We start from the raw sequence: 10,295 nt of genomic DNA on the forward strand, positions 1-10,295 counted from the left end.
TTACCGTGGGCTCTTTTACAATGTAAATGAAGTTACAAACCTTCTTTCTCTATGAGAAGTGCACATACACATATACTCAGATTTCTGCATAAAACACTGGAATTGGTAATGGGAACTTGGACTAACATAATCAAAACATTGTCTTAACGCATAGAAACTAGAGCTTAAAACTATTTTGCTTTTGAAGTTTCTCATCTCCAATTAAAATTCCATTCTCTAAATAGATTCCTTATATTACTGACCATCTCTTCTTGCATAATTTTCTTCAGAATCCTGTCATTTCTGATTTTGCTTGAAGATTTGAGCCTCTGGGTTACTTGTCATTTCCTTTAACAAATCATATTTGATTACTCATAGTGATTTTAATATTCATGTAGATAATATTTTCAATACATTTGGTTGCATAGTTCTAAACATGTTCTCCTTGGCCTCCCATCAGTGTCCTCTTGTCAAAGTCTTATATAAGATGTACTTTTTACTATTAAAAGCCACACTATCTCTGTTCTTAGTTGCAAACATTGTCTTCAGTCCACTGCCTCCTATCTGTCTAGAACACTGATTTTATTATACTGGTTGCAAGACTGTTATATAACTAAGACTCAAAAAATCCAATGAGCTTATTGATCTACGGTTATTATTGCATGGTTTATTTTTTAATGCACAATCTTGCTGATAATGTCTGACTTTTCAATATTCAGTACTCAAAAAATGCGAGTGCTGAACACATTTAATTTCCTATCTCCATTCCATCCTTCTCTCTCTTGCACTCTCCAGCATCCTCTCTCGCCCTTTCCTCTGATTGAATGCATGGTGTAGGGATACGATTTTATGCATAAAAACGGTAAGAGTGTTCAGAGTCTTCAGTGTTTTTGTTTTGTTTTGTTTTTGCTAAGAGCACTCTTCTTTATATTTTACAGAAGGAGAAGGGTTGAAACATACATACTACTAATATTCAGACCATAGCAAATCCAAATTCTCTAAATAGATGCATAACAACTTGTTTAGAATTTAAAGGCTTACTGGCAATAATCAAACAAGGAAAGGAGTAAGCTTATTTTACATAGCTGACTGAAAAATCAAATGAAATAGTAGACTGCATTTAATACGGCCTCATGCGCCCTGAAGGAGGTGGTGCCCGATTCGGAGGGGTGATCGCTATGTCCAAATAATCTCCTATCTGGAACTTCTGGGACTGCAGGGTCATGGTGTCATCGGTCCCCTTCCTGCTGGACATGGTGCTGCCAATCTCCTTGACGCGATAACCAGGCCTTTTAATATCCGTAAAAACAATCGCAAAATTGAAATGTGTGCCCTTCTTTCTGGATTCTGGGTAGACTTCTTTTACTAGTCAGTTCTTTCAAAGTTGCATCCATCCAGGTGTAGATCTGTAGCTCGTTGGACGGCACGTTGCCGCGGGAAAACTCGTCCATGCGGTGGTGGCGGCCGTCGTTGGTGATGAACACCCGGAGCAGCAGCGGGCTCGTCTTCTCGCGGTCCATCGGCTTCTCCGGCTCCTTCTTGATCTCCTCCTGGGTAACACGCGACTCCTTCTCCTCCAACCCCTGCCGCCAGCATGAGCACGACGTCCTTTTTTTTTTTTTTTTTCTATTCACAAAGGAAAAGCTCCAGTCCATCTTTTAATTTTTGAAAAAATCATGACATTACAGAACTAAACTGAAATGTATTAATATTCCACTCTTACATTTCCATGACAAACAGAAAAATTCATGAGCCAAAAAAAAAAAACCCCAAAAAAGGGGGGGGGAGCTTATAAAACTAAATATGGATCTCAGCATTAACAGCTGAACAGGGAAAGGAATTTAAAACGCAATTCTTGAAAGTGAGAGTTGTTGCTCAGAACCTAGTATACTGCTTGTTTTTCTATACTTTCTATTTACTAATTGTTCTATTACAGGTCCTCTGCTGGAAATAGAATGGATTTATGTTACTCTAGTTAGATTGTTGTAAAGAAATGCCATTTGAGTAAATATTAAGGAATTGTGTTCTGTTTTTCACAGTTCTGGATGCTGAGAAGGCCAAGCTCTGAATGCTGGCAGATTAGTTATCTGGCAAATGTCCACTTTCTTCTTCACCAAAGATGACTGCTTCTTATAGCCTCACATGCTGGAAGGAGACAATGAGAATGAGATGTATCTGGCCTCTGAAAGGATATGTGTCCTGTTCCCATAGCCTTCACCCTCATAGACTGATACCCGTCAAGGACCCTATTTCTTAAAAACATCACCTTGGAGATGGAATTTCAAGATATAAATTTTAGGGGGCACAAACACCCAGACTGTAGCAGAATTTTTTGTTTATTTGCAGGCAAAATCTGAATGATGCAGTGATTCTTTCATCAAGTGGTTACAGATAGTCAATATTCAGCAAAATGTGAATCTTTGGTTGGCTATGAGACCAGGATCCAGTTGTCTTTAGAATATGGCGTATGTTTTCATGACAACCTATGGTTAAAGATTGATTTTAGTGATATTTTGATGATGCTAGAACAAAGTCCTATTAAAACCAAACCCATCTAGATAATGTCTGATAATCTGTTAATTATGGTTTAAGCATAAACATAATGAATGAATAGGTAGAATAACTATGTCTAGCTGCACTGCTGAGCTTTGATTGCCTCAAAGTATGGTCCTGAAACTAAGGAATTTCTACGGCTGTTTGTTGGGAGCACTGCACGAGTGCCCTGCTCTAAAATAATGACTGGTTCAAGGCAAGGAGGCAGCAGGAAGACAGGAGGTCACAGGTGAGGCGGATCTGCCTCCTTTCCAGGGCCTGGCCAGTCAGGTAGCACCCAGTGGACCCACGGGAATGCAAGTGATGGGAGTGAGAGCTGAAATTGCTATGGCAATAAGTATAGTTATTGTTATTTTATAGGCTAGCCTGTTTTTGCAATTTTTTGGAGCATAGAAAATGTAGCTGTCTTAGCCGCTTTTATAATTTTTAGCTAGAGGAATTAAGGATGCTTCTATTAAAGAAAAGTGCTTTTGATTATTGTTTAATTGTTTATGGGGTTGTAGGGTTTGCAGTTGTAGGGGGATTTAATGTTTGAAACTTTTTGCCTTAGATCCTTATGTTCTTTTCTTTTGATGTACTTTCCCATTATGTGATAGATAAGTTGTGAAAATAAAATATAGTAGGTAGGAATGTTTTACTGATTAGTAGGTAGCCATCTGTGCCTCGGCCTTGGAGTTCTGGCTGTCACTTAATGGCTACTTCTGAAGAATGAATAATGGTTTACTTTAAAGAAACTGATTATAGTAACTTATAGAATTATCTTTAAGAGCACCTGGTTGACCATGAAGTAAAAATTAATTGGACATCTGTGTATGCTGTTTTAGTTCTAAAGTTAAAGATAAAAATCAAACGTTTGTGCAGAGGCTAGTGATGTGTCTAAGTAAATAAAAAGGACAGCTTCTTTTGGAGAAAAAAGCTTAGCAAGAACACACCAAGTGTCAGTGTCTGTGTCTTTCTTTATCGCCGACGCCACGCACCCTTCCCGAGCTCCGAACTCTCGGCTGGAGCTGGACTCCGGCAGCTGTTCTCATATGATATCTTATTTATATGTCAACAGAGTTAAAGTAGAAAAAGCTAGAGGCATTATAATTCTCTGGTGTTACATAAATGAGTCAAAATGGCCTTTCTATATTGGCCCTGTGTTGTTTACTTCTTCATAAAAGGTTGAGTTCTCTTAGCTGAAAAGCCTACCCATGGGCCCCATGTCATAGCCTAGTAGCTAAATCCTTGCCTTGCATGTGCTGGAATCCCATACAGGTGCTACTTGAAGTTCTGCTTGCTCTACTTCCCTTCTAGCTCCCTGCTAGTGGCCTGGAAAAACAGTAGAGGATGGCCCAAAGTCTTGGGATTTACAACCATTTACAGCCTACCCACCCTTTATTGCCAAGGAAACAGTACCCAGTATCTACAACCCATAGATGGTATAAAACCTGTTATAGAATTTGTCAAGCCACTATGGCCCTTTAGCGATATATGATCCAGAGACTTCCTATTGGACTACTGAACACAATCTAACCATGCAAGTCTCCTCTCAGACCACTGTTTCCACTGTGAGTTCCTTGCACACCTGTCTTCCTGGATAGCAGTCTGTATTTCATACCATTTGGATGGTCTCACAATGTGAGGGCCTTTTTGCTACATGAAAATTTGTTGAACTGTTACATCTAAAATAATTAAATGTTAGCCACTTTCATTTAATTATGATTATCACTTTTGTTTTTCAAAATGCTTGGAAACTGCCTCAGATTCACCACTTAAGGTGATTAAAATATAGTATAAAACAAATCCAAAGTCACATCAATTTTCTTGAGTGAAAATATAGACAATGATTTAAAATGTGAAGGGTTTAATCAATGAGAGGTCATCAGTGACATTTGGTGAACTAGATAAGCACAACTTTTTTGGTCCCTCCAAATTCATTCTGCCTCCCATACCATCAGAAGAAACTTCTCCTCAACCACACATGTGTACGGTTTTTCTTGTATGATGATCCAGTAAATGTCTCATCAGAAATAGTTATTTTTTAAGGGAATGCAACTTTTCTCATTTCAATATGTCTACTTACACTTTTTACCTTAAAGCGTATAAGCTGCAGGCAATCAACTTCAAAGTAAAGCAGGAGAAATAAGATCATGATTCCAAAATAATTGAATTTTTTATGTAGAAATGATGATCTGGGAAATATATATGAAAATGGATACTGGATTCTGTACAAAAATGAGAAGAGAGACTTCTTATTATTAATACGGATTTGCATGACTACAATCTACCTAGCTAAAGACTATTGATTTAAAGTTGTAGTTTAAATGGCTGGAAGTACTTCTCATTCAGTGAATTCACTAAAACTCAGGTGTAGTATTAGCTCATGGTAAATGAAATTGAGATATCAGAATTTATTCACTAAAATACAAGAGAAAATTCAACGTCTTAGGACAATTGCATTGCTGAACTTCTTTTTTTAATAGGAATCTGGGTCCGTTGCCTCAAATAATTTCTTCAGAGAAGGCCTAGCTTATATTCCTTTCACCACAGAATTAAGAAATATTTCTTTATAGATAAATATGTTAACCAAAGTCCTCTAGTATGTTCTCTGTAGGCCAAGCTTGTAGTTGGAAATGGTGGCAGTAAAATAGACTGGCTCATATCAATAGCATGAAGGGACTGCAGGTGACAGAGGTGAAGTGCAGTCCTTAATGAAATTGGACACGACTGTGATAGTCCCTGTAATGGGCCACAGAACAAAGATGATGTTAGAGCTGCTTTAATCTTCAGTTATTTTTGATGATACCTAATTGATTGTGGCATTTCTAGAACTGAAATAGATGAACAGACCATTAATTTCCAATTCTGTATTATAAGAGGGAAGAACAATGTATCTGTATTATAAAAGACAAATTGGAAAGCCTTACAGATGGAGAGATTGTAATGAGTGTATATCTATGATGTTTGATGAACAAGGAAAAAATTCTAGGCCAGATGGACAGAGGCTCAGAGAGAAGGTTATGAGATTGGTGAGAAGGAGGTTTGAGAACACTAACACGAATAAAATCATGAAATTCCCCAAAAAGAGGATTTGCTTTCCATGGAAATGATCATCAACTAGTTTCCTCTTTAGAAAAGACTGCTGGGTCAGATAGATCAACTACACAATGCATACTGTGTATGTCAGTGTTTATTTGTTTCAGTTTTTGTCAATTGGGCACATGAACAAAGTAAGCATAGTGACAGACTCAACATTTCCTGTCACTGACATTTTTAGCAGATAATTTACATGGTATAGTGCACAAATATGGTGTTAACAGAGAAAATGAAAAACACTGTTGTGGAAACAAATATGATCTCAACTCAATACCTGAAAGTCAATGAACTCATTTCCCTAAATAAAGATCAGAAAATTTTCATCCTGGATTGGATTCATATTCTGCAGATGGTTGGAACTACTGAAGGGCTCTACTAATAGTTATACATAAGTCAATAAATTATTATACCAAAAGAATATATATATTATATATATAATATAATATACCCACATACTCCAATGAGCATTATTGAATGGGTCTAAGATATAATTTTATCAAGGCATGGTCTGAAACTAGCAAACACATAAGAAAAACTATTTGAAGCAATGGAAAGCATTGTTGAGAATTATATTTTATTTTTAATGATACTGTTTGGCAGAATAGTGTGCATATGCTGCCACAAAACACAACTCCGTGCTTCTGTGCCTTAAAATAATAAAGACTTGTTTCTTATTCATGTTTCTTCACAATTATGCATGTTGGTATTCACTATGTATATTCAAGCTAATTAAACAGCTAAGTTACATATATAGCTAGAAGAAAAAGACCACCCATGCTGCCTAGGAATGACACACTATATTTTTGCTCACACTTGCCTTCCAGACTGGTTACAAGACCCCAGATAATACAGTCATGACATGCAATGCTGCAATGAACTGGAAACCGGAAGCACTGGAGCGGCACTGCTGACTCCGAGATATCCATCCAGGGATTCTGTCAAACTTCTCTCAAGATACTATTATTAATATGTGTAGATACATGAAAAAGAGCTTTCAGATTTTGAAACCTGACAAATTCATTTATCTACAGTCTTTGGAAGATTTCCTAGGAGCAATGCTGCCTTTCTTGATGCTTCACTTCCCTCTTCCAAATTTTCTGCTTCGGTTTTTTTTTTCTTTCTTTTGTCTCAACTAAACATTCCAAGAATAACAAATTCTCTATGAAAACAGAACTGGCTCAGTAGGGGCAAGGGAAATGTTTCTGTTGGGAAAAGGTCAAGTGCTTGAAGTACGTAAGTCTGTAGTATTCTTTGTAGGAGGATGAAGCACATTACAGAAAAATATAATTCTATTTTAGCTATCCTGAAACAGCTCAAGAATAATGAATTCTAAAATGTGGTGATAGAGTGACTGTGGAGGAAAATGTGGCCTCTATTATCCTCTTACTAGTAGTTCAAACAGAAATGCAGATGTTAGAAGTTGATTTTCAATATTTCATTATGAAATGTTATACAGGCCACCTCACTTGTTTCAAAGAACTATAGATCTGTTTGTTTCCATCTGACATCAGATGGATAGGAAAGATTATACAGATGGAGTGGCAAATGAAGATTATCTTATTATCTTTTTTCTGGTGTTTGAGACAAGGGGATAGAGTCCTAAGCAATACAATCCTATCTCAGATGCTTCAAAGTCTTGGTACCATAAAGCAAGCAGATTCATGGCATTTCACCTAAGTATAACTGCACTAATATTTATTTTCCTGTATTTCTATTTTTCAAGAAACTTCAACATGACATTACATTTAATTGGCAACCTAACTGGTATTTATCAAGGGCTTTGTATATGCATAGTGCCATGGTCATATATGCTTCAATTAAAAAACTTTCCATATATACAGTGAGACCTTCATAGAAATACAATGGTGGTCAACAAATAGAGTGTTCCCATTTACTGGAAGAGTATAATGGAAAAAAAGCCAGATGTATACCTTCACTACCAAGAAAAAGATCTGTAGGTATTAAAATAGGAATTTAAAGCTGTCAATGGGGCAGATCTTAACATCAATTGCCATGATTTAACCAATAGATCTTTATTTTTTTTATTAAATTTATTCATTAATTACATTGTGTTGTAATTACATAGAATCTGGGATTCTTCCCACACCCTCCCCCCCGTGGTGGGTTCCTCCACCTTGTTGCATAACCATAGTTCAAGCTCAGTTGAAATTCCCTCTTTGGAAGTATATGCCAAGCATAGAGTCCAACATCTTATAGTCCAGTCAAGTCCAACTACTTATTGGGTAGACCCTCTCTGGTCTGAGGGCAGAGACAGCAGAGTATCATCCTGGTCAAATAAAAGCACTAATATACCATCTGCAACAATTAACATCATTATGGAATTAATTGACATGGTATTGAGCAGTCAACATGTTAAAAATAAATGCGATTTCTTAACCACTTTCTGTGACCCCCCATTCACAGTTCAATTTTAGTTTATATACTACATATGACATAATATCCATAACATAACATGTTATGCTTAACATCATATCATCTTAAATTAAGGCAAACATGTGGTATCTAACCTTTTGGGATTGGTTCATTTCCCTTAGCATTATGGTTTCCAGTTTGGCCCATTTGGCCACAAAGAGCTGCATTTTGTTTTTTTTAATAGCTGAGTAGTATTCCATGGAGTAGATGAACCATAGCTTTCTTTTTTTAATTTTTATTATTATTATTATTTATTATTTTTAATTCATTAATTACATTGTATTATGTGACACAGTTTCATAGGTACTTGGGTTCTCCCCACCCCTCCCCAAACCATCCCACCATGGTGGATTCCTCCACCTTGTTGCATAACCACAGCTCAAGTTCAGTTGAGATTCCCCCATTGCAAGCGTATACCAAACATGGAGTCCAGCATCTTATTGTCCAGTTAAGTTCAACGGCTTCTTAGGTATACCCTTTCTGGTCTGAAGACAGGGCCAGCAGAGTATCATCCCAGTCAATTGAAAGCTCCAACATACCATCAGCAAAAATTTACATCATTATGGAATTAATTGACATAGTAATGAGTAACCAATATGTTAAAAGTAAATGCGAGTTCCTATCCACCTTCTGTGACCACCTCACTTACATTTCAATTTTAGTTTATACACAACATATAACATTCATAACATAACATGTTATACATAACATCATATCATCTTAAATTAAGGCAAACATGTGGTATTTAACCTTTTGGGATTGGCTCATTTCCCTTAGCATTATGGTTTCCAGTTGGGCCCATTTGGCCACAAAGAACTGCATTTTGTTTTTTTTAATAGCTGAGTAGTATTCCATGGAGTAGATGAACCATAGCTTTCTTATCCAGTCCTCTGTTGGTGGGCATTTTGGTTGCTTCCATGTTTCTGCAATTACTGATTGTGCTGCTATGAACATAGGAGTGCATGTTGGTTTCTCGTAAAACAAGTTTTTGGATATATTCCTAGGAGTGCTATAGCTGGGTCATACGGTATGTCGATTTTGAGTTGTTTGAATGTTCTCCATACTGATTGCCATAGAGGCTGTACCAACCTGCAGCCCCACCAGCAGTGGAGTAGGGTTCCTTCCCCCCCCCCCCACAACCTCGCCAGCATGTGTTGTTGGTGTTTTTCATGTGGGCCACTCTTACTGGCGTTAGGTGGTATCTCATTGATGTTTTAATTTGGATTTCCCTTATTGCCAGGGAGCTTGAGCATTTTTTCATATGTTTATTTGCCATTTGGGATTGTTCCTTTGTGAAATGTCTGCCCATTTCCCGTGCCCATTTCTTGAGTGGCTTGTTTATTTTGGTGTTTTGGCTGTTTTGTAGCTCTTTGTATACTCTGGAGATTAGCCCTCTATCACCTATGTGGTGCGCAAAGATCTTCTCCCATTCTGTGGGTTGCTTTTTTACTTTGTTGATTGTTTCTCTAGCTGTGCAGAAGCTTCTTAGTTTGATGAGGTCCCATTTGTTTATTTTGGTCTCGATTTCTACTGCTTTTGGTGTCCTTCTTAGGAAGTAGGGACCTACTCCTAGATCTTGCAGAGTATTTCCAACATTTTCTTCCAAAAGTTTGAAGGTTTCTGGATGCAGGTTTAGATCTTTTATCCATTTAGATTTGATCTTAGTATATGGTAAGAGATGTGGGTCTATGTTTTTGTTTCTACAGGCTATCAACCAGTTGTCCCAACAGCACCAATAGATCTTTAAAGCACTGAACTCTATCTTTTTTAGTACCAGGAAATACAGTTTATCTATTGAATTAATTTGAACTCTATCTTTTTTAGTACCAGGAAATACAGTTTATCTATTGAATTAATTTTTTTTGGAGGCATAAGGTAGACTTTGTGATTTCTTTAAAATCAAAATACCTTAATTTCTTGGGAGAAGAGACAATGACTATAAACAATAAGTAAATGGAAAACGATCATTTCACCCATGTACAATAAATGTTGAAGTAGTAATATGCTCTCCAAACCATTAATTATTGGTGTCACAAAAGTATAAAACAAGATTTTTTAAAACTCTATTTGCAGTAATGCTAATACACATATTTCTTTCTTTTTTCCTTTAAAAAAAATTTTAGCTTCCACATAAGAGACAACATGTGGTATTTGTCTTTCTGAACCAGCTTATTTCACTCAATATGATGCCATCAACTTGAGTCCATCTTTTTGTAAATGGGAGAATTTTATTCTTTTTCTGTAGTTGTTTA

At 36.8% G+C, this 10,295-nt stretch overlaps 1 pseudogene; it reads right to left on the minus strand.

Annotated features, from left to right (window-relative positions):
• Positions 1–883: 883 nt before the first annotated feature.
• Positions 884–1,634, minus strand: LOC101536698 (histone deacetylase complex subunit SAP18-like; annotated as a pseudogene).
• Positions 1,635–10,295: the final 8,661 nt, after the last annotated feature.

This window comes from Ochotona princeps, chromosome 3 (genome assembly GCF_030435755.1).
Source record: "Ochotona princeps isolate mOchPri1 chromosome 3, mOchPri1.hap1, whole genome shotgun sequence".
NCBI classification, from domain to species: Eukaryota; Metazoa; Chordata; class Mammalia; order Lagomorpha; family Ochotonidae; genus Ochotona; species Ochotona princeps.